General features: G+C 43.4%; 1 protein-coding gene across 1 annotated transcript in view; it reads right to left on the bottom strand.

Moving 5' to 3' along the window:
- SOCS5 (suppressor of cytokine signaling 5) overlaps nt 1-24,264 on the bottom strand; it is a 297,792-nt gene that overhangs the window by 77,940 nt on the left and 195,588 nt on the right. The window contains exon 3 of the mRNA XM_077485640.1: nt 18,770-18,907. The gene's annotated coding sequence lies outside the window, so the exon portion shown is untranslated. The remainder of the gene's footprint in view (nt 1-18,769; nt 18,908-24,264) is intronic.

The raw sequence follows: 24,264 nt of genomic DNA on the forward strand, positions 1-24,264 counted from the left end.
CTACTGGCGTCTACGTAGTCCCGTCGTACGTTTTGTACGTCACCTTGTCCCGAACGATCAGATTTTCCGACAACTTTGTGCGACCATGTGTATGCAACACAAGTTTCAGCTAAAATCCGTCGGAAAAAGTCAACGGATTTTGTGGTCAGAATGTCCGACCGTGTGTATGGGGCATTAGTCCATAGGGTTCAATATTAAGTTGGCCCACCCTTTGCAGCTATAACAGCTTCAACTCTTCTGGGAAGGCTGTCCACAAGGTTTAGGAGTGTGTCTATGGGAATGTTTCACCATTCTTCTAGAAGCTCATTTGTGATGTCAGGCACTGATGTTGGACGAGAGGGTCTGGCTCACAGGCTCCCTCATCCCAAAGGTGTTTTATTGGGTCGAGGTCAGGACTAGTGCAGGCCAGTCAAGTTCCTCCACCCCAACCACGCTCATCCATGTCTTTATGGACCTTGCTTTGTGCACTGGTGTGCAGGCATGCTGGAACAGGAAGGGACCATCCCCAAACTGTTCCCACAAAGTTGGGAGCATGAAATTGTCCAAAATGTCTTGGTATGCTGACACCTTAAGAGTTCCCCTCATTGGAATTAAGGGGCCAAGCCCAACCCCTGACAAACAAGCCCACACTATAATCCCCCCTCCATCGAATGATTTGGACAAGTGCACAAAGCAAGGTCCATAAAGACATGGATGAGTGAATTTGGGGTGGAGGAACTTGACTGGCCTACAGAGTGCTGACATCAACCTGATAGAACACCTTTTGAATGAATTAGAGCAGAGACTGAGAGCAAGGCTTCTCGTCCAATATCAGTGCCTGACCTCTTCTGGAAGAATGGTCAAACATTCCCATAGACACATTCCTAAACCCAGGGGTCAAGTCTTGGGGAAAAAAGTGTGGGAACTCCCACCCAAGATCCACTCGCCCACCAAAAAAAAAATGATACGCTCATATGCACGAACGCTTCAAAGGTGGTATTTTTCATCCAATTTTCATATTTTGTGTATGAAGCTTAACTGTTCGTACATAAAAATAAACATAAATATGGTAATTCTCTGAATAATCAGCATTCATTCAGTTGTGCTTCCATGCAAATGTGAACATCATGTTCTGATCTTTATTGGGGAATGTTATTTTGTATATAGAGTGTTTATGTGGTGAGTTTACACTTTTCATTGAACAGAGTTTGGATAACACAGGGTTTAAACGGAAAGGTCATAAATGAACTGCACATTATCTGGACAGAATGCTTGGGGAGATAGTGATGTGTTCCTGCTTAGGAGATGTATGTTAGCTTGGGGGGCTGCAAACTCTGCAGGGCTCCAACACACACTCGCTGCTATTCCAACCCTTCACATATTTCCACATAAACTTCCCTCCTGGCATTAAACTTTGCCAGGTATTGTGCTCAGCTTACCACCCCAAACTGATGTTCCTCCCTCAGCTCACCTCTCTCCCTGCATGTCCTGTGAGCAGAATAGCTGTGCCCCTCCTCTGGGTTCTCTCATCATATGGTACTGAAGATAGAGGAGGGGGGATTCAGCGGGACACACAGAACAAATATGCAGGAGACTGGGGGGGGGATGAAAATCAGGAGGGGCCGGCGGGGAGGAGCGCATCACGAGAGGTCTGACTAAATACAATCTCTTAGCAGCAGGGACCTGATCTACCCATCAGCTAGCTGTGATTGACAGGTAGATCAAAGTGGAAGTTGTCATGGGGCCCCCTACTGGCAATGCCTGAATGGTCAGGTGTGCGGCACTTACTATTGTTAGCTGTGTTGGCTGATGCTGGTGTAGCACCTGCCACACAGCTTGCAGACTTCAAAGTCTTGCAGGACATGGCTGCTAACGGGAACTGAGTTCCTGTTGTGGAAAAAGTGCAGGAACTCCGTTCCCATGCGTTCCCGCAGGACTTGAGCCCTGCCTAAACCTTGTGGACAGCCTTCCCAGAAGAGATGAAGATGTTATAGCTGCAAAGGGTGGGCCAACTCAATATTGAACCCTACGGACTAAGACTGGGATGCCATTAAAGAGGAAGTAAACCTTCTTTTCTTTTTTTCTTGCTCTCTCCTTACCTGCAAAGTATGCATACTAGCGATGCATACTAGCACATTATGTGTCAATTACCTGCAAATGAAGCCCACACTGTCCCTGCAGCAGGCCGCATCCCTCTTTGCCTATCTTCCTGTTGGAACTGCGTGATGTCACTCCTGCGCTTGCGGGCGGGAGCCGCCCGTCACAGCACGGCATGGGCGGCCGTTCCTTCAGCGTGCGTGCACCAATGACATCATCGGCGCAGTATACAGTATACGGTGCACATTTAGGAGATATTTACAGAACGTATAGGTAAGCCTTATTCTTGGCTTATCTATAGGTACAAGTATGACATATTTGTTATTTAAAAAAATAAAAAAATGGAACCTTTAGTGTCACTTTAAAGTTCATGTAAAGGCAGGTGTCCCAATACTTTTGACAATATGGTGTATATGAGATAATGCAACCCAAAACCCAAAATGTAGTATTCTATATTGCAGCCTTCTAGTCCTTGGCATGGTGGCTGGATTTTTTTTGTTTTTCCTACGTTTATTTTTTTCTGCTAATCCTGCAAATAACACGCCTCTTGTCCCTGGGTGGCTACGTCATTCCTCCACTGTATCCATGGAGGCAGCCATAGCTGTCACCCTAGGCTGCTCTTCCAGTATAGACTACACGCATGTCCATATCTCTTTGTCTCCATTACATGGGGGTAAGAGGGCAATTGATAAATTATATAAGATTGCTAGGAAGCTCACAGAAAATGATGAGGACTCTGCATTTCTAAAAACATCAACAGGTATTAGCTGAAAATGTTCTTAGCTTGAAAATAAATAAATAAATAAATAAATAAATAAATAAATAAACCAAATGAGACCACAAGATCTAAGGACCATAAGCTGCAACATAAACGTTGTCTCTTAGGCTAGGTTCCCATATATGCAGGTCGGGAATGTGTGCATAATTGTGCGCGTTCACGACCCGTGGGCAAACTTTGCTTCTCTTTTGCAGACATGTGGGGGGACCATTAATTCTTAATGGCACCCCCCACACATTGGAAAACTGAGCACATTTTATGCATGTGCTAAACCACATGGTGCCACAGCACCATGCAGGTTTGTGCGGCTGCGTTTCTGAAAAAAAAAAAAAAGAGTTAGAGACCTTTTTCCCCGCATTTCCCGCAGGTACAGCAAATGAGTGGGCTGCTGTGCCCATGCAAATGCACCCGCACAGACTTGCACAGATGTGAACCTAGACTAATCTGCTGGCAGGTACAAAGAGCAGGTAAAATGCCCATTCCGATCACTATAATGGGCTGCGCCCCACTGCTCAATAGGCAAGCTACTACCACCACTGCAGCTTCTAAATATTTTTGCAAATGTGTGCAACTAGGGCAGCCATCAGACATTTTGGGGGCCCTTACGAAAGGTCTACCCCCCCCCCCCCGGGTCTGACCACCAACATTCCCCAGGGCCCGCCCACTGGCCATCTCACTAAACCCTCCCACTGGCCAGGGGTGTCGCAACAGGAATTATACACCCTATCACACTTAACAGGTATAGCGCTTGCCAAACGTGATCCAAACAATTGAATGAGGCCATTCTGCAAAAGCCCTGCAATTGTGTGAAATGCAAGCAGTTGCAGCATGCTAGTGTGGGTTCCAAAAGGTTAAAGCAGGTGGTGAAGGGGCTATAAAATGCCTCCTCACTGCCTGTTTTAACCCCTTGATTGCTGTGCTGCACAAGGTTGCAGGACGCTTGCAGAGCAGCCTCATTCACTTGAATGGATCCCGCTTGGCAGACCCTGCACCTGTTAAGTGTGACAGGGTCTATAATTCCTGATGCTTCTGTGACATGTGTACACCCCTGGCCACTGCAGTTAAACTGGGTGCGGTTTTGGGGTGGTAAAATCAGGGCTCATCTATGGGGGGGTATTTTCCACCCCCAAACTGAAAAAGGAAACGGGTCCTTACTGTCCTGAGTCCCCTTTCATAATTGCCTTTTAGAAGACCCCTGGGATGAGGACAGCCAGGGATCCCCTGGATGAGGACAGAGCAGGATGCCATGGGATGAAAACAGTGAGGGGAACCTGAGATGAGGACAAAGAAACCTGTGGGATGAGGACAAAGAGGGGACACTGGGATGAGGACAGAGAGGGGGCCCTGAGATGAGGACAGAGAAGGGCCCCTGGGATGAGGACAGAGAGGGAACTTTCTCACATGTCCCATGCCCATTGGTCCTCTGTGGCAGGTGGCATCTCTGTGATTGGGGGGGGGGGGGTGGATAAGAGGATTTGTGCTGGGGGGTGCTTTGGAAGGGGAGAGGACTTGAAATACCCCCACCCCTTCCCCCCAGCACAAGTCCTCCTACCACCCTCTCCTATCACTCCACCATGTGTGCTGTGCATCCCTGTTACCTGCCCTACCTCTCTTCCTGGTTACTCTGCCCCCCTCCTATGTATCCATCCATAACCATGCACAGTGACAGACCTCAGATCGTCAGTGCGCCTTGCAACAGTGCAATGTCCCTCCTCCTCCGGTCTGTCTAGCTAAGAACATCGGAGCCAAGGGGAAGAAGGATTCCTCAGTGAACTTGGTGTGCAGGCTGTCAGAGGGGAGAGATGGTGGTGTCAGCTGAAACATAGGGGCGATCGCTGTGTGTGTGTGCCCAGGCACCCTGTAAGAGGTGCGGGGAAGATGTCCAGGGTGGCCACGCTGGCGCGCCCCCTTCAGGCCAGTGGAATACAGCACAAACTCGTGGGGATGGAGTCTGATGGGGCCCCCTGTGGCTTTGGTTGAGGCCCAGGCCCTTGGGACACTCAGGCAATCTGTATTGGCTGTCCCCCCCTGATGGTGGCCCTGTGTGCAGCCAAAACTTCTGTTTTAACGTGAAATGTTATACAGGGTAAATTTTAAATTTTTTGCAGGCTAGCTGGTAACAGTGCTAGGAAACGTTTGTCTGTTTGTGATGTCCATTGCCCTTCCATGTGCATCTAGCAGCAAAGGCTAGGTTTAAATTGGGATGGGTGCTATCTTTTTTTATAGCTTGTTTCCTGGTATTGGCATATGGACACATTGGATACCTTCAGCTGCCATTGTGCTCTAGCTGGGCATCCCTGTGCCTTTAGGGGGGAGTGGGCTCCCTCCAAGCAGACCTGTCCTTAAAGTGGAGCTCCACCCAAAAGGGGAAGATTTGCTTTTCCTGTTTGTGACATTAAACTTTTGGGGAGGAGGGGAGGAGTGGGTACCTGATTTTGACAGGTACCCGCTCCCACTTTCGCTCCAATCACCTTCATTTCAGAAAGAAGAAACTGGAAGGAAATCAATCCTTCTTCTCAATGTCTATCCAAAACTAGAACAGAAGACGGTGACGGGTCAATTTCGGTAACACCATGAACAATACCTAGTTGAACCACTGTTCTTCTATTTGAAAAAGCAAACTGTTAATAGAATTAGAGATGACCCACTTTTATCTGACTCCGGGGCAGAAAAAAAAGCTATTTCTCAGTTTGTCATAAAACTGATCTTATTCTAACAAGCCCATAACCATTTTCACACTCCATCCCATTTCATTTCCGTATATATTGTCTTCACATTTTTATAGCTTACCTCAGGAAACAAAGACACCGTGGCTAATCCATATTAATTACCTACTTCATTCCACAAAGCCGATGGGTTTTATGTGCTCCTTTTATAGAAAGTCTAGATTCCTTTAATCTACCGGCGTAACGCGTTCAAACTCTACTACTCAGCAACTCGAGTTTACATAAAGTTTTTATGGTGTAAGGACAGAATAACGCTCAGTTTATCAGGGAAAAGGTTTAGTCTGGAAATTGAAAAAAAGTTTTCCATTGGGATATGTGTACAAGGGATAGGTTAGATTTATTGCAGCATTTCTCAACCTTTTCTCGTGGCACCCTTCAAAACAATGCATCATTTTAAAGAGGAGGTCCAGACCCCCACGAAAATTTTTTTAAAAGTCAGTCCCCCATCACCTTAGAGATCCCCCTATGCATCACAGTTCCGCCCATTACAGGATCAGTGTGCCGTCTGTACATGATAGCCCTCCATCACATCACAATGCTTATATTCCTTATAATCCTTATACCTTGTACACACGGTCAGAGATTCCGTCGGAATGTGTCCTTTCAAAACCGTTTTGTCGGATATTCCGACTGTGTGTGGTCTCCATCGGACTGTTTCCGTCTGAATATCCGACGGACCAACTTTTCCAACTTGCCGGTAAAATTTTCAGACAAAATGCTCCAATTGGACATACTCCAATCATGTGTAGCCTACTCCGATGGACAAAGTGCCACGCATGCTCAGATCAAATTCCTAGACCAAAGCTATTGGCTATATAGCCTGAACGTAGTTCCGTCGTAACGAAATAACGTCATCACGTTATGTACAATCGGATTTTCCGACGACTTTGACCGTGTGTATGCAACATCACTTCCGGACCTCTTCCAGAATTAATCCGTCGGAATTACTCCGACGGATTTGGTTGTCGGAATCTCCGACCGTGTGTACAAGGGCTTACACTGTCTTCCTTCATTTAGCAAAGAGTGTAAATTGTTGGCACTATATATATCCTGAATAAATTATTATTATTAGGACTTTTTCAGCTGGAACTTGGTGGAACTCAATTCCACTGCCTCTGCCTCAGGCCCTCTGCTCCCTGCTCACCACTATCTCTTATAAACACAGAAGTCCGGCTTCTGTGTTTACTAGGGATGGTCCTACATCAGATTTTCTTTTGTTTGCAGAACAAAGGAACATATGGGGCCTTCGCGGCAAATTAGAGTGCCATGGAGTGCCCCATAATGCACTGCAAGATCGCAGTTGACATGCATGCTTTGGCCAATTACAGCGTGCTCTGCCGTGGAAGGGTGCCTTTAGCCAATCATGGCTCAGGGGGCTAAGTCCATGCCCCACACTATTTAAGGTCAGGGCCATCTTTGCCCACTTGCCGCCCGCCCTATAGGCAATTGACGGTGGCAAAGTGGTTGCATAATCCTGATCGGACGTCATATGACATGATCAGGATTATGAGCCTCTGCGCGCCCCCGGGGGCGCGCATCGCGGCGATCGTTGTTGCGGGGTGTCAGTCTGACACCCGGCAACTACGATCTCGGTAAAGAGTCTCAGATGGAGACTCTTTACGACGTGATCAGCCGTGTCCAATCATGGCTGATCACAGTGCAAACAGGAAGAGCCGGTGATCGGCTTTTCCACACTCACGTCTGTCAGACGCGAGTAGAGGAGAGCCGATCGGCTGCTCCTCTGACAGGGGGGGGGGGTCTGTGCTGATCGATCAGCACAGCCCCCCCCGAGGATGCCCACACTGGACCACCAGGGACGCCACCAGACCACCAGGGATGCCCAGAAAAAGGTAATCCTCCCTAGACCACCAGGGATGCCAGTCAGTGCCACAATGGATGCCAATCAGTGCCCATAATGGATGCCAATCAGTGTCCACAATGGGCATCACTGATTGGCATGCATTATTGTTTGGCACTGATTGGCATCCATTAGTACAGTATAACAATACAATGCTGTCTATGAGTGCCCACCTGTGCCGCCTATCAGTGCCCACCTGTGCCGCCTATCAGTGCCCATCCGTGCCACCTATCAGTGCCCACCCATGCCCACCTGTGCCGCCTATCCATGCCCATCTGTGCTGCCTATCCATGCCCATCTGTGCCGCCCATCCATGCCCATCTGTGCCGCCCATCCATGCCAATCCGTGCCAGCTATCAGTGCCAATTTGTGCCACCTATCAGTGCCCATCCATGTCGCCCATCAGTGCCACCCATCAGTGCCGCCTATCAGTGCCCATCAGTGCCACCTATCAGTGCCACATATCAGTGTCCATCAATGCCACCTCATCAGTGAGACTTCATTGGTGCCACATCATTGGTGCCCATCAGTGCCGCCTTATCAGTGCCCATCAGTGTAGCCCCATCAGTGCCCATCAGTGAAGGAGAAAACATACTTATTTACTAAGTTTTGAAACTGAAACAAAAAAAAACATATTTTTTTTCAAAATTTTTGGTATTTTTTTATTTGCAGCGCAAAAAATAAAAATTGTAGAGGTGATCAAATACCACCAAAAGAAAGCTCTATTTGTGGGAAAAAAATGATAAAAATTTCATTTAGGTACAGTGTAGCATGACCGCGCAATTGTCATTCAAAGTGCGACAGCACTGAAAGCTCAAAATTGGTCTGGGCAGGAAGGTGTTTAAGTGCCCGGTATTGAAGTGGTTAATATTGATTGAACCCTGGGCAAAAAATTTCTTGAGCTCTCCTGCCATGTAATTTCACTCTCCACCTGCTCTGAGACATACAATAAATAGCAGCTAGACTTAAAATCAATTACTGTATCAGATCATGCAGCAATTACGATTGGTTGCTAGAGGTTACAGCATATCGTTACTGCTTACTGACTGGTTGCTAGAGGTTACAGCACACATTACGGCTCACTGGCTAGTTGCTGGAGGTTACAGCAAATGATTTCTGCTTGTTAATTGGTTGCTGGAGATTAGTGTACAGTAATACTGCTCACTGATTGGTTGCTAGAGGTTATAGCACATCATCTTATCACTGCAGGGGAGCATGATATATATATATGAATGCCGCCTTTATTTGCATATCAATGCCGCCGGCCGCAGCTATTTACTTAGTAATGCCGCCGCTATTTACATATGAATGCCGGTTATTTACATGTAAACACAAGGTCTGCGGTTGAGTCATCTGTACATAACAATAGGGCAGAGCTGGGCAGCATTAGTACCAGTACTTCACACTGAGCCACAGCACAGGACACAGCACAGGAATAAAACTTCAAGGGACAAGGGAATTTAAACTGGGGTACTTGGCAAATATGAAGCAGCTGCTTTGGGCACCACAACAATGACAGGGCCCAGGGCAGCGGCCCCTTTTGCCCTGCCTTAAAGATGGCCCTGACCAGTTCTTAAAAAGGATATCTGTGAACTGGAGAAAGTGCAGAGAAGAGCAAACAAACTGATACGAGGCATGGAGGAGCTCAGCTATGAGGAAAGATTAGAGGAACTGAATTTATTCAATCTTGAGAAGAGGAGATTAAGGGGGCATATGATCACCATGTATAAATATATAAGGGGTCCATATAGAGAACTTGGTGTTGAGTTATTCAATTTACGGTCAACACTGAGGACAAGGAGGCACCCTTTACGTTCAGATGGAAAGAGGTTTACTCTCCAAATATGGAAAGGTTTCTTCACAGTAAGAGCTGTGAAAATGTGGAATAGACTCTCTCCAGAAGTGGTTCTGGCCAGCTCAGTAGATTGCTTTAAGTAAGGCCTGGATTCTTTCCTAAATGTACATAATATACCTGGGCACTAATATTTATAGGTAAAGTTGATCCATGGGAAATTCGATTGACTCTCATGAATCAGGAAGAGATTTTTTTCCCCTGCTGTAGCAAATTGGATCCTGCTTTTCAGGGGGGGGGGGGGGTTCACCTTCCTCTGGATAAACTGTGGGTATAAGATTGGATATATGGGATTGTGTGTTATTTTTTATTTTATTTATTTATGTTTTATTTTAATTAATTAATTAATTAATTTATTTTTTATGGTTGAACTTGTGTCTTTTTTCAACCTGACTAACTATATAACTATGTATGAGAAAAAGGAAGACTAATTAATTGGACTTTTAAAGGCAGAGGTAACTGGTCTAAAAATAGTTACATTTATTTAGTCAAATGTATAAAAAACACAATTACATATAGAAAATCAGTAGAATTGGTATTAATACACCCTTATACAACAAGTCTGACACCATAAAGTAGTATGAAAATGAGGATCTTATAAACCCTTTCTGTAATTCCATATTTCGCTATATACTTATATGGCAAATTTCTCCTGTTCAACTTTGCCAATAATGATCTATTGTAATGCCATCGGTAATTATCCCCTATGTAGGATATCTATACTGGTGACTCTCTATTATATCTCTAGCCTAGTCCAAGATAATACATTGGCAACCAACCTTTTTGTAAAACAACAGCCGGCAATACCCTGTTACGCGCTTCTAGTGCACACCCACCGGCACTCATTCGGAGCATACCATATGCTCAGTATATTAGGCTTAGTCGAAATTACACTCATCTCTCAGATTTTCAGGAGCAAGCAAGGTTATTGCAATCACGCCTCCTGGCAAGAAGTTACAGCAAATCACTGCTGTGGAAGGCCTACAATAAAGCTCTGGAAAAATTATTTAAAATCAAGAGCTTACCCACACAATCTACTGTGAAACTTATTACTAAATTTTCCTCGCACCACAAGGACATTATGTTGATAATGGGGGGCCACTGGCATCTCTTGGAATAAGACCCAATCCTTAATAAATGTATAGGGCAACATCCAGGGATCATCTTTAGGCATGCCAGCTCATTTAGAGATAAACTTGTTAGTAGTCATTACACTGCACACGAAAATCGTCCATATAAGCTACCTCTGGGTACTTCACCCTGTGGTGGCTGTGCATTCTGCCCATGGGTTTCCCGCAGCTCTAGATTGCTGCTCCCTAATGGTGTAATTTATTGCCCTAAATTTACTGCTACATGTCATACACAAGGACTGATTTATCTAATGACATGTAAATGTGGAGCCTTTTACGTGGGGAAGACAGCCAGACAGCTTAGACAGAGAATCAACGATCATGTATATTATTTGGGTAATGGGAAGATGCTCACTCCCATTAGCTGACATCTTGACCTTTACCATCGGTTTGGTACCTACTCTGTCTCTTTTGCTGTTCTGGCCGTTGTCCCAAAAAGCCCAAGAGGAGGGGAATGGGACAAATTTATCTTGCAAAAAGAGACTCAATAGATAGAGCGATTGACTGCTACTCGAATGCCATGTTTAAACGAGACCCAATCTTATAAACCCTTCCTGTAATTCCTTATCTCGCTATATACTTATATGGCAAATTTCTCCTGTTCAACTTTGCCAATAATGATCTCTTGTAATGCCATCGGTAATTATCCCCTATGTAGGATAACTTTACTGGTGACTCTCTATTATATCTCTAGCCTAGTCCATTCTAAACTCAAATCCCATATTACTATAACTTTAATAATAACTAACCTTGGAAAAAAATATTTTTCCTTTTTTACTGTGAATGCTATATATTTTACAAAATAATTTAACATCAACTAGATGGATGGGTATCTGCACTTGTACGTTTTGTTATTTGTTTTATTTTATCTAGCATATGGTTATTGCTATGATTTATTATTTTTTCTTTTTGTTTTGTTCTGTTTTAATATCATATCCCCGACCCTTTGCCTTGAATCTGGCCGCTTACGTGGTCTGCCTCTCCCCCCTCCTCTTTTTTCCCCCCCTAGATGGTCTGCCTGCTGACATTGAGGCATTTTCTTGGTTCTAGGTTGGCTGCATTGCGCCGCCGCACATGTGGGAATGGGGGTGACTTCCTGGTCTTCCCTGTCCCCGCCTCTGCTGCTGGTGTATTGGCTGCTCTGCGCCGTGCTCTCGGCACTTTCTGGTACATGCGCTGTAGCCATCGGCCGGGCCGGTGTGCATAGCTCCTCCCCGAGTGACGCATTTCCGGCTCGGGACATATATAGGTATCATTTACCACTATTCCTCTGCCGTAGTAGCAGTGCAGTGATGCACTGGGATCCATGCCAATGCCACACATTCTGGCCTCGTAACACTTTTGGAGGTAACCATCTTTTGTGCTGCAGCTCACTATTATTTTAGCTCTTTTATTCTATTTTTTGTAAATTTAACTAAGCTTTTGTGGGCTATCCTGCTTGTGTTCTATTTCAGATGCCAGCCCATGTGAATTTTAAGTCCCATACTTGTTATACAAACAGACTGTTTTAATATATACATGCTGCTAACAAGTGTTACATCTGACTACCCCCTAAGAGTCTATGCTTGGCAACGGTACTTACCATTGGATGCATGAAAGTGCATGTTATTGCTTACCAGCAACACAGCATTATATATTCCTGCTACTTAAAAGAATTTGGTAAGCAAAAACTTTCACTACAATTAATTATTTTTGCTTCATCTTATTTCATTATTTATCTACCTTTTTATTTTTTTATTTTTATTTATCTTGGTTACCATATCCAAATGTTTATGATCACTATATATGTTGTTTGGTTTCTTTTTTTTTTTTTTTTACATCTACATATATGTGTGTCCCAACCAGTCGATTTTGCTTCTGGTCATTGCTGGGTTTCCATTTGGGGGCGGGGGGGGGGGGGGGGTGATTGAGTGGAGTGGCTCACCCACTGCCAATATCCATTTGGAGCACCCTTTCTTTTTGGGGGGTGGGGTGGGGCATCTCTTCATATATCTATGCAAACTGTATTAATTAAAGTGTGATGTATTTGCATATCTATGATCTGGTAATTTATGTGACTTTTTAATGTATATTCTATTAGAGTCAAATGCTCTTGAGGAAGCGTTGTTCAACGCGCAACATGTCGAGCTAATGATTGAATCATTTACGCCCAGACTCACACATCTAACCCAATCTTCCTATAATATCCACACTTCTATCTGGAGATTGTACCTCGATTTTTTGCTTTTGTTTGTGGATACAGTTTTGCATTGTTATTACTACTTTATGGTGTCAGACTTGTTGTATAAGGGTGTATTAATACCAATTCTACTGATTTTCTATATGCAATTGTGTTTTTTATACATTTGACTAAATAAATGTAACTATTTTTAGACCAGTTACCTCCGTAACTTTAAAAGTCCAATTAATTAGCCTTCCTTTTTCTCATATGTAATATCGGGACGTTGGCACATTATTACCCTGTGCATCCACAGCATTACCCTGTGAAAACACATTCTAATTCAAATATTTCTTAATATGTAACTATGCAACTTTAAGCATTATTAAAATCACTGCTCCTGAAAAAAATGTGGTTTTAAAAACTTTTTTTTGCATTGATGCATGACCCCTAGGGAAGTACCTGGGCCCCCATATACTTTTTATGGCAAAAACTTGCATATAAGCCTTTAAAATGAGCACTTTTGATTTTTCATGCTAGTGTCTTATAGACTTTAATAGGGTTTGCATGTTCGTGTGAACATTTTGCCTATTCCCATGTTCCCGTGTGAACCGAATCGGGGATGTTAGGGTCCTTCCTACTGTTTACAAGTGATAGCTTGTCTCTCAGTGGCTCCAACAGTTCTGAAATCCTGAGTGGCTCTCACCAAGTGCAGGATGGGGACAAGGGAGATGCAGGTGCCTGGGGTGCATTGCAGATGCCGACACCCCCACTGGAAGATCTTCCTGCAAGTGAGAAAGAAGGAGCCACCTACAGTGTGCGGGAAGGTACAAGAGTCAGCTGGGTGCTTTAGCTTAATACAGCAAAAAAAGTAAGATGTTGAATATGGTGACGATTTTAAGGAGGGGGAGATGGGGGTAGCGGGGGGGAGATGGGGGCAGTGGAGGGGGGGTTGTATGCAGAGGTCGGAGCTGAAGAGGGATGAAAGTAAAATGTGGATGGGTGATGCAGAGGTAAGCAGCTGTGGAAGAAGGCTGAACTCTGCACTCTGTGTGTAGTCCCCCCCCCCCCCCTTCAAACTCTGCACTATGTACATAGCACACTTCTGGACTCTTCACGTAGCGCACCCATGAATTCTGCACTATGTATGTAGCGCACCCCCAAACTTTGCACATAGCACACCCCTGAACTCTGCACTCTGTACGTAATGCACTCCTGGTATTTAATGCCCCTTTAATACCCTCCCACTGTTGAAAGTGAAATTCAACCACACCCACTATTTGATGTGGTTTGTAGGGTGTGCATGGGGGAGGGGGGGAAGGGGGTGTTGTGGAGTCGTGGTTGAGTTCCTGCACCTATTTTCTGAGAAAAAAAGCCCTAATGGTTATTATTATTATTTTTATTATTAACAGTTTGTGCAGCTGATAACATTTTAAAACTGGCCATTGTCTGTCTCTGTCAGTGGTGGCTGGTGCCCAATATTTTGGGGGGGGGGCGGCAAACAAACCTGCCCCCCCATCGTGGGAGATGGACAGTGGTGATCAGTGGCCTTACCTTAGATGTTCGATGCTGCTCCTCGCTCCAGCTTGCCGAGGGAAGAGCTGGGGCCGTTGCTTCTCCTCCTAAGACTCCCTGACCAATCGGATCTCAGACCCGCTTCTTGATTGACTGGGAGGAGAAGTAGGAAGCAATTAGCGATTATTAACTCGCTATTGTCACTCAACTGGGTGGGCTCGGGACGCAGTGCTCTGCACCCTGAGCCCAGCCTTTCTTCAGGCTCTAATCATGTGCTTAAAAAAAAATAAAAAACCCCATTGAAATCCATGCATCCGGCACCCTGCATTAGGGACCGGGCGCATTGATTAGGGGGTTTCTGTCTTTCCTCTCTTCCTCTTTACACCCGACGGGTCACTTATTTATCTGTTAAACTCATCCAAGGAGCCATTTTTAACCTTGATTTATGGAACAGAATGTTATCTGCTGTATGTTTTTAATGGTTGTGATGAGTCTGAGCCAAACTTATATGTCTTTACAATCTGTAGCAGATTATACTTGGCCGTGTTAGAATAACACAAGTGAAATCAGGAATCAACATTTTGACATTTTAATCGTTAAACTGCGTGAAACATGGCCTTTCACGAGCAGGTCAGCCATTCTCTTATTTAAAGGATAACACTTGTCAGCACTGCTTTTGAATAAATGTAAAATACAAGAAGATGTTACTGGAATCAGTAAATGTAAAGATTTTTTTACTGAATTTTGTATTATAGCACCCTATGCTTCAAGAAGTCTAGACCTGTGGACAAGCCACTAAGACCCTGGCCTAGACTGGCCCACACGATACAATCTAATTTCACAATCCCCATTAAATTTACCAACACATATGTAGTATGAGGACCTAACATTAAAATTTGTATACAGTCAGGTAGTTTAATTTATATCCAGTCAGAACCTCTTGTTGTACTTTCAAATTGCATACTGTACAGTCAATTAAGGGTTTTGCTTTAGGGTTCCATCAACAAGATTTTCACACCAAAGTATTCAGATCCGTAAACCATCTTCCACTACAAGGGGTCCTCTTGCAGTACAAAATCTAAACTGTAAAATCTTTAAAGCAGGACTTTAGAGAAGGACATATAAAATAAAAAACAATTTAATCTGGATGGCTATACATAAAAAAAGTGTATTTTGCATAGTTCCTCTTCACTGCAGACTCAGGCTGTGAGAGGAATGGGCAGCACTATAAGGCAATCAATAATATTCATGTGAAAAACCTGCACTACCAAACTGTCAGATACACCCTCAACCAACTTTAGAAATAATAAGAAACGTGAACAAACACTGTTATGTGTTCCCACACGTAATGCCAAATATATATATTAAATAATTCTTAAATTAAATAAATTATTAAAATAAATACCAGTACATATTTAACACAATTTTAAGTATCCATATGTGTTTCACTTTAAATAAAGTCCAATTTATCTGTGCTGACGGTGCAAAAAAAAACCTTCTCTTATGTGAGCCCCTTTTGTGTTACACCACCCCTTGACGAAACGCATCGGTCTGGGCCAGTGACATCACACACTTACCAGGATGTTCACACAAAAAGCTGTATCTGCAAAGATAATGCCAATAGATGGAATCCCAAAGGGGCAATTACATTATATTAATGCAATTTTACTACACTAGTTTAAAGTGCATGTTTATTGTGAGTGGTTTTCTGATATTTTTAATAAAAAGAGAGTGTATTAAGATATTTTGCATGATGATGACCTTGTGTTATAGTATTTTGTGCTATATATGACATGAGAGAGGCCACTCTTTTGCCTGGAGCCCTGCACTGGAGTACATTAAGATTAATGGGTCAGTTGACGAATCTGGGAAAATCCATAATAAAGGCTTAATAACCCAATTAGAGGGGAAAGCGAAAAGTGACCTATTGTTTGTAGGTCAAGACACCAGGTGAGCATTTGGTGTGACAGGTGGTAGAGCACAATAGGTGGTCACATTTTTCCCACAAATAGAGCTTTCTTTTGGTGGTATTTGATCACCCCTGCGGATTTTATTTTTTGCGCTATAAACAAAAATAGAGCGACATTTTTGAAAAAAATGCATAATATTTTACTTTTTGTTATAATAAATATCCCCCAAAAATATATAAAAAAACATTTTTCCCTCAGTTTCGGCCGATACGTATTCTTCTACATATTTTTGGTAAAAAAAATCGCAATAAGAGATTATTGATTGGTTTTTCGCAAAAATTATAGCGTTTACAAAATAGGGGATAGTTTTATGGCATTTTTATTAATAATTTTTTTTTTACTAGTAATGGCGGCGATCAGCCAATTTTATTGTGACTGCAACATTGTGGCAGACACATCGGACATTTTTGACACATTTTTGGGACCATTGTCATTTATACAGCAATCAATGCTATACAAATGCATTGATTCCTGTGTAAATGACACTGGCAGTGAAGGGGTTAACCAAGGGGTGTCAGTGTTGGGGTTAAGTGTTCCTAGGGACGTGTTACTAACTGTGGGGGGCTGGGCTTTGTGTTAGTGAACACTGATCTCTGTTCCAATCACATGGAGCAGAGATCAGCGTCACTTGTTGCTAGGCAGAACAGGGAGATGCTGTTTACAATGGCATCTCCCCGTTCAGCCGCCCCGTGAGACAATCGTGGGTATTCACACAGCGATCAAGGCTGCGGGACCCGCGACTGGACTCACGGGGATCCCGACCAGTACGCAAGCATTTAAAAATAGACGTACCTGTACGCCAATATGCCTACCCGTGCCATTCTGCCGATGTACATCGGCGTGCGCCGGTCGGGAAAGGGTTAAAGTGATACACATATGGACACTTAAAATTGTGTTAAATATATACATGGTGATTCATAAAGAAGTATACAGTTTCCAGATCCTATAAAAGAGCAACAGTCCTTGTGACTTCTGAACCAGTTCCCAGCTGGTTGTTGCTGCAGCACCCAAACCCTTGAGAGCTTTTCCAGGAACGTGTGCGATGGGAATATGGAGTACTACAGTACCAGTTGAAGACACGGACCACAACTGCAAATCGCTAGGTAGATGTACTCAAAGTTTGTGTCCCACTAGTGAGGGAAGTGACTAGTCAGACCAAATGGCAGTGTCTGCAGTGTAGAAGGCATTTTGTGTTCTCGAATTGAGCAAAACAGAATCTATAAATGTTGTGCATTGGTATTTTCGATCACAATTCGGAAAATAACCTCCAACCAAAAAATCTATATGTTACGTCTTTGGTTGCAGGACAACAGTTTTATTATCCAGATTTATTATCCACGTGCTGGACACGGTCCTGGTGACCTTGTTGGTTTTTGTCCATTGTGGACTTTGAAGTGCTTTTAGGAATTACTTTTTTGTGAGTATACAATATATTTTCTACCAATAAACACTTGGGTAATGCGCAAGGTTGGTGCGCCCTCTTTTCGTTCTCTCCACAAAGTTCCTATTGGGTTTCCCCCAACCCTTGGAGAGTAGCAAGGTCTGTGCATTTACCCGGAGCCATAGAGATCCCAGGCAACATCCATCGCCCTCACATGACTTTAGTTAGCTTTATTCTCCAGTTGGATAATGCACTGCCCCACTGGTCAGCCGATGTGCCAAATTACCTTGATGAAAATCTACCTCACTGATGGATTGGAAAAGCCGTGGACTACAACATGCCACTGACCCAATGGCCACCCAGATCCTAACTTAACACCTTGTGACTTTTTCCTGTGGGAGTACATAAAGAACAAGGTATTCCCCACTCCCCTTCCTGTTGATCTAGCAGAGCTGAAACAGCGTATCACAGCCACTATCACTGCACTTGATTCAGATATCTTACTAGCGTTTGGGCGGAAATGGATTACTGGTTCGATGTGTGTTGCATGACTATGGGTGCGCACATAAAACATCTGTGACTGTCTCCAAAAGCCTTGGAACATTCCCCTACAATTTTGTTACAGATAACATAAAATATCTTATGCCGCGTACACACGATCGGAATTCTCGTCGGAAGAAGCTCTGATGGTTTTCCCGACGGAATTTCCGATGGAATTTGGCTCAAGCTGTCTTGCCTACACACGGTCACATCAAATTCCGATCATTTATAACGTACAACACGTACGACGTGACTAGAAAAAGGAAGTTCAATAGCCAGTAGCCAATAGCTTCTGTATCGTAGTTGAATCTGAGCATGCGTGATTTTTGGCATGTCGGAATTGCATACACACGATCAGAATTACCGATAGAAAGTTTTTCTGTCGGGAAAATTGAGAACATGCTATCAATTTTTGGCTGGCGGAAATTGGGACAGCTAAACTCTGATGGAGCATACACGTGGTCGCATTTTCCGATGAAAAGCTCTCATCTGTCTTTTTCTGGCCGGAATTCCAACCGTGTGTACGCGGCATTACATTGTTCTTGTTTTATAGCGCATTGAAACGGTATACTTCTTTATGAATCACACTGTATTTATTTTATTGGTTTTTTTTGTTTGTTTTTTAATTCTGAAGTACACATCTGAAATAAGGAGAAAAGTACAGTTGTGCTGAACTTTTTAAAAAATATGTATTTATTTTAAGGCAATCAGCGTCCTACTGCATTTGCATTGTAGCAGTCTAACACTGGCAGCTTGCTCACAACAGAAGAGAGTAGAAAGATTACCTCATCAGTAAGCTATTGCTTCTTCGTTGTCTAACCACAAGCTGGTGCAGATCCTTGACCAAAGCTGAACCGCTTAATTGCACTGAAAAAACAAGTGGTGAGGAACTTGACTTTCATGCTTGGAAGGAGTGCTTGAAACTAGATGAACAAAAGAAAACATAATTTGCCAAGTAAGACAGTTTCATATGTATTTCAACTGTCAATTAAGAATTCAGTGTTAATGAATCACCTAACCTTTCCAAGCAAATGTACATTTATATCTTGAAATAGTGATTAATACAGCATTATTGTCATAAAATGGTTCTATGGGAAATAAAAGTTTAACTCTACCCACTAAGGGAGTGATGTTCAAGTAAGTGGCTCATTAACTTGCGCAGGCACACCAAAGCTGCTGTGCATCATTCTGAACCCATAGTGGAAAACAGCTCCTCTGAGATTGACTGGTTGTTTAGATAGCCTTTGACTTTTCTGGACTTATGTAAACTCTCTAAAATCACAGATACTATCCACTAGCAAAGAATTCCAGCAACTTTGCTCTAGAGCAAGTTTAGACAATTTTGGTCCCCAAGCTGCTGAGGCCCATGAGGCACTGCAAGACTCTGACAGCCACAATCACGACTTCAAGAATCAAGAGGTAAGATGGGATTTGTAGTATTACCACAGCTGGGGGGGTCAAAGTTTGCCTACACCTCCATGGAGCTCCAAGGAGTAGAAACGCCTTAGTTATATACAGTTCAACTTCATCTGCAAACTCAACAATTGTTCTGCCCTCCCATGCACCCCCATTATTGACCCAATATGATGGTCCAACAAACTAACCTCTGGTGAGACATGGGGCATGAAAGAAGTCTGGCAAAGTGACAATTTCCTAGATGAAGTCAATATTTTCATAATCGATTGTCCTGAAGAGGCTTGGCTTTGGTGAATTTGTTGGTTTGAAAGCTTTAAAGTGTAAGTTCACCTTAAGGAAGATTTTTCAAAAATCCACTATGCAAACTACTATCCTCCAGTTGTAAATGGTGAAGGTCCTTCCATTACAAATGCAGCTGTTGGGGGGGCTTCTCCAGAAAATTCACTGGCCTCTCAATTTTCCTCAATCCAACCATTTGCAGGACAGGATGAGCATCACAACAATGTGCCCCTGGTGGCTGCTCCGTGGCATTTAAACTGTGCATAAGTGCAGTCTTCTTCTATACTTGAGCTCAGGAAAAGTGTATAGGGAATTTATTCCTCGTGTAGGACTTTAAAGGGAAAAGGCTACTCTTGTAGTAATCGTGAGTACAATATTTATTAGAGAAAGGTGGTATATATACAAAATCTACAATGCAATTTTTTATTTTAAATAAGATATAAAGTATGCATTAACAACGAACATGCAATACAATACAAAGGTTATAATCATTTTATTCCGTGACATGTAGAACATATACGGAGAATACCCCTACAGGATGAGCATCACAATAATGTGTCCCTGGTGGCTGCTCCAGGCCATTTAAACTGCGCATAAGTAGTCTTCTATACCTGAGCTCAGGAAAAGGAGTGGCCCGAGTAGCCACTAGGAGGTGCATTATTATGATGTTCAGGCCCCCTAACAGCCTAATTCTGTAATCGGAGGGCCTTCACCATTTACAACAGGGGGAACCATTGTATGTATTATTTATTGGATATAGAATTGCATAACAGGGGTTTGAAAAATCTTATGCCGTGCACACACGATCGGAAATTCGGCCAGCAAAAGACCGATGAGAGGTTTACGTCGGAAAATGTGACCATGTGTATGCTTCATTGGAATTTTGCTGGCCGAATTTCCGCCAGCAAAAGAGTGAGAGCATAGTCTCAATTTTTCCGACGGAAAAAGTTTCAGTCGGAAATTCCAATCATCTGTAGCAATTCCAACGTGCAAAATTCCTACGCATGCTCGGAAACAATTAGACGCATGCTCACAAGCATTGAACTTAATTTTCTTGGCTCATCATAGTGTTGTACATCACCGCGTTCTTGACGGTCGAAAGTACAGCAAACTTTTGTGTGACCATGTGTATGCAAGCCAATTCTAGCAGAATTCCGTTGGAAAAACCATCATAGCTTTTTCCGACGAGAATTCCGATTGCGTGTATTACACTTTACACTTACACTTCAAGTAGATGTAAATCACTGAACAGCCCCATCCGTAGGTGGAAAGAGTTTAACCCTTTTTCGGGAGAACTTCTTCAAGAAAAAACATACAACAACCTAATCACTGTATTATGTAACTGCCCCAGTCAATATTATATCTCAATATTAGTGTCAGTATCATTCAAGGACTAATAGTGGATTTGCATCCAAAGATTTTGTTTCTCTGCTGTCTGAAATTAAGAGAGACCGTGAAACACAACACTTTTCAAACCCAGACAGAATACTCAAGGTAAAATAATACAGCAGTTAATGGGATTGTGAAGCACCATACTAAATACATTTTTGTTTCTGCCCAGACAAGGAATTTTGCAGAACTCTGAGCCCAAATGAAGAAATAATCCCAGCAGAGAGCTTACTTTCATGTCATAACAGCTTCCAAATGTTTGCGTGGACTCCAAATAAAATCTATTAGCTGATGAGTTTATTCAGTTATTACTGGTAGTAACTTTGAAAAAGAAATCTTAGCCATCCAGCTTTTTTAGTTAGCTTAATGTTGCCTCAGATTTAAAGGAGTACTGCTATTTATATGAAAAAAAAAGATACTTTATATAACAGTTTAGATTTTGATCTGATCAATGTAGGAAGAAATGTGCACTTGTCTGCTTCTTTTCCCCAAGATCATGCATAAGGAATCATACTCACTTACAGTCATGGCCATGCTCCTCCTTCCACCCTTGGCTGCTAGGACTCTAGCAGCTGGGCTGCCCAGCGTCATTGGTTGCTAGGACACTTGCATCTGGGCAGGATAGGCTTCACCTGGCTATTTTTCATCATCAGAGAAGCTTCTGGCAATGCGGGTGGCAGAAGAGAAATTTACTATTTTCTTTGAAATGCAATATCAAGTAGAATGTTAACAACATGCTTGTTTTAAGTTAGCACTAAAGTAAAAATAAAATGCTCAGGGGTAGAGTTTTTTGGTAGAAGATGTGTCTTTTCTGGCAGAAAACTACTTTTCCTTTTTTTTATCTTTTTTTTGTGTATACTGGTGCACTGGTTGCTAGGACTCTGGTGGCTGGGACACCCAGCATCAATAGTTGATAGGATGTATGCAGCCAGGCAGGACAGCATCACTGGTGGTTTAGGGGGCTGAAACATACACAGGGGATGAATGTGCACTGAGGTTGGCATGTCCAGGATGGACACTCTTCTGATCTCACTGGTGCCCTTCCCTTGCACTTTGTCTCCATTAATGCTGGCTGAGGTGGCCACCTCAATTAGCCTCATGGGTGGCATGGCCCTGCCTACAATCATGCTTCTCTAAGGTGTTGACTGTACAATGTCATGCAGCATTTGCCATGTCAGTGGCGGCCCGTCCATACAGGGTGCAGGGGCGCCCTAATTTGGGCGCCCAGCCCCTAATCTACTTGCAGAGTGCCGGACGCATAGATTTCAATGGGGGATTTTTTTTTTTCGGAAGCATATGATTCCAAAAAAAAGGGTGGGCTCGGGGCAAAGAACCCTGTGCCCTGAGCCCACCCAGTTGTGTGACAATAGTTAATTATTATTCCCTATTGTCTTCCTAAATCTCCTCCCAGCCAATTAGGAAGCGGGTCCTGACACCCGATTGGCTGAAAGGAAAAGCAATCGTATTGGCCGCTGAGGAGACGGAGACACAGTGGAAGCCGCCAAGCAGGAGACATAGAGGAGGAGACGAAGCCCTACAACCTAGATGGGGTATGTGTGGGATTTGCTGATCGACCAACCGAATGGGGGGGGGTTTGACTGATGGACTGACAGCACCAGCTACCACTGCCCTATGGGTATATTTGGCCACAGTTTACTTAAAAGCCTATCTACAGCCTCATAGACTAACACACTTGAAGTCCTGTATACAGCTATATACACCCATCTTCCTTCCTGTATTCCTCCATCATCACTGGCTGCAGATAAACATCATCTGGACAGATGTTGTATAACTGCAGTCAGTGATGATGGAGGAAAGTCTCTATATACAGGTAGCTGTATATACCCACCTTCCTTCCTGTGTGTATATATAGAGACCTTCCTCCATCATCACTGACTGCAGATATACATCATCTGTCCTGCATACAGCTATATACACCCACCTTCCTTCCTGTATATACTAATGCCATCCACCCCCCATATATACATATACTGTACACCCTCCATACTGTACAGGCCACGTTTGATCTGCACAGCGAGGTTGCATATGATGGACACATGCCTGCGCTCTATGGGATAATGACTAAGCCCCTCCTCTTCATGACATTGTCAAAGGGACGGAGCATGGGTGACCTTAAAATGATGCCCCCCCCCCCCGAAAAAGGTCTGCGGATGCCCATGCCTAATACCAAAGATGGGACACTATTTACTCTCACTGATATGATACCAGAAAAAATGACATTCATGCTGGCCACAGCCCGGGCTCCCTCAACCAATTAAGCCCCGGACCATTTTCCAGCCAAAGGACCAAGCCCCTTTTTGCGATTCGGCACTGCGTCCCTTTAACTGACAATTGTGCGGTCGTGCAACGTGGCTCCCAAACAAAATTGACGTCCTTTTTTCCCACAAATAGAGCTTTCTTTTGGTGGTATTTGATCACATCTGCGGTTTTTATTTTTTGCGGTATAAACAAAAATAGAGCGACAATTTTTAAAAAAATGCAATATTTTTTACTTTTTGCTATAATAAATATCCCCAAAAAATATATAGAAAATATTTTTTTTTCTCAGTTTAGGCCGATATGTATTCTTCTACATATTTTTGGTAAAAAAATTTGCAATAAGTGTGTATTGATTGGTTTGCGCAAAAGTTATAGCGTCTACAAAATAGGGGATAGTTTTATGGCATTTTTATTAATATATATATATTTTTTATTAGTAATGGCGGCGATAAGCGATTTTTATTGTGACTGCGACATTATGGCGGACACGACGGACAATTTTAACACATTTTTGGGACCATTGGCATTAATACAGCGATCAGTGTGATTAAAAATGCACTGATTACTGTAAAAATGTCACTGGCAGTAAAGGGGTTAACCACTAGGGGGCAGTGTAAGAGTTAAGTGTGAGAGTGTGTGGTTTTTTTTTTACTGTTGGGGGCGTGGCTTGGCATGTGACATCACTGATCGTCTTTCCCTATAACAGGGAACAGGCGATCAGTGACAGCCACACTAGGAAGCACGAGGAGAGGTTTGTTTACACTTACCTCTCCTCGTTCTTTAGTTCTGTGACCCGATAGCGGGACACCAGTGGCGATCGGGTCCGCAGGTCCCGTGGCTACAGTCATGGTGCTTAGGACTGGGTCACGAGTGCGCCGCCAGGAGTGCGCGTGCGACCCACAGCTGAGCTCTTAAA

This window comes from Lithobates pipiens, unplaced genomic scaffold (genome assembly GCF_037356315.1).
Source record: "Lithobates pipiens isolate NorthernLeopardFrog02 unplaced genomic scaffold, aLitPip1_a1.2 Scaffold_18, whole genome shotgun sequence".
Classification (NCBI taxonomy): Eukaryota; Metazoa; Chordata; class Amphibia; order Anura; family Ranidae; genus Lithobates; species Lithobates pipiens.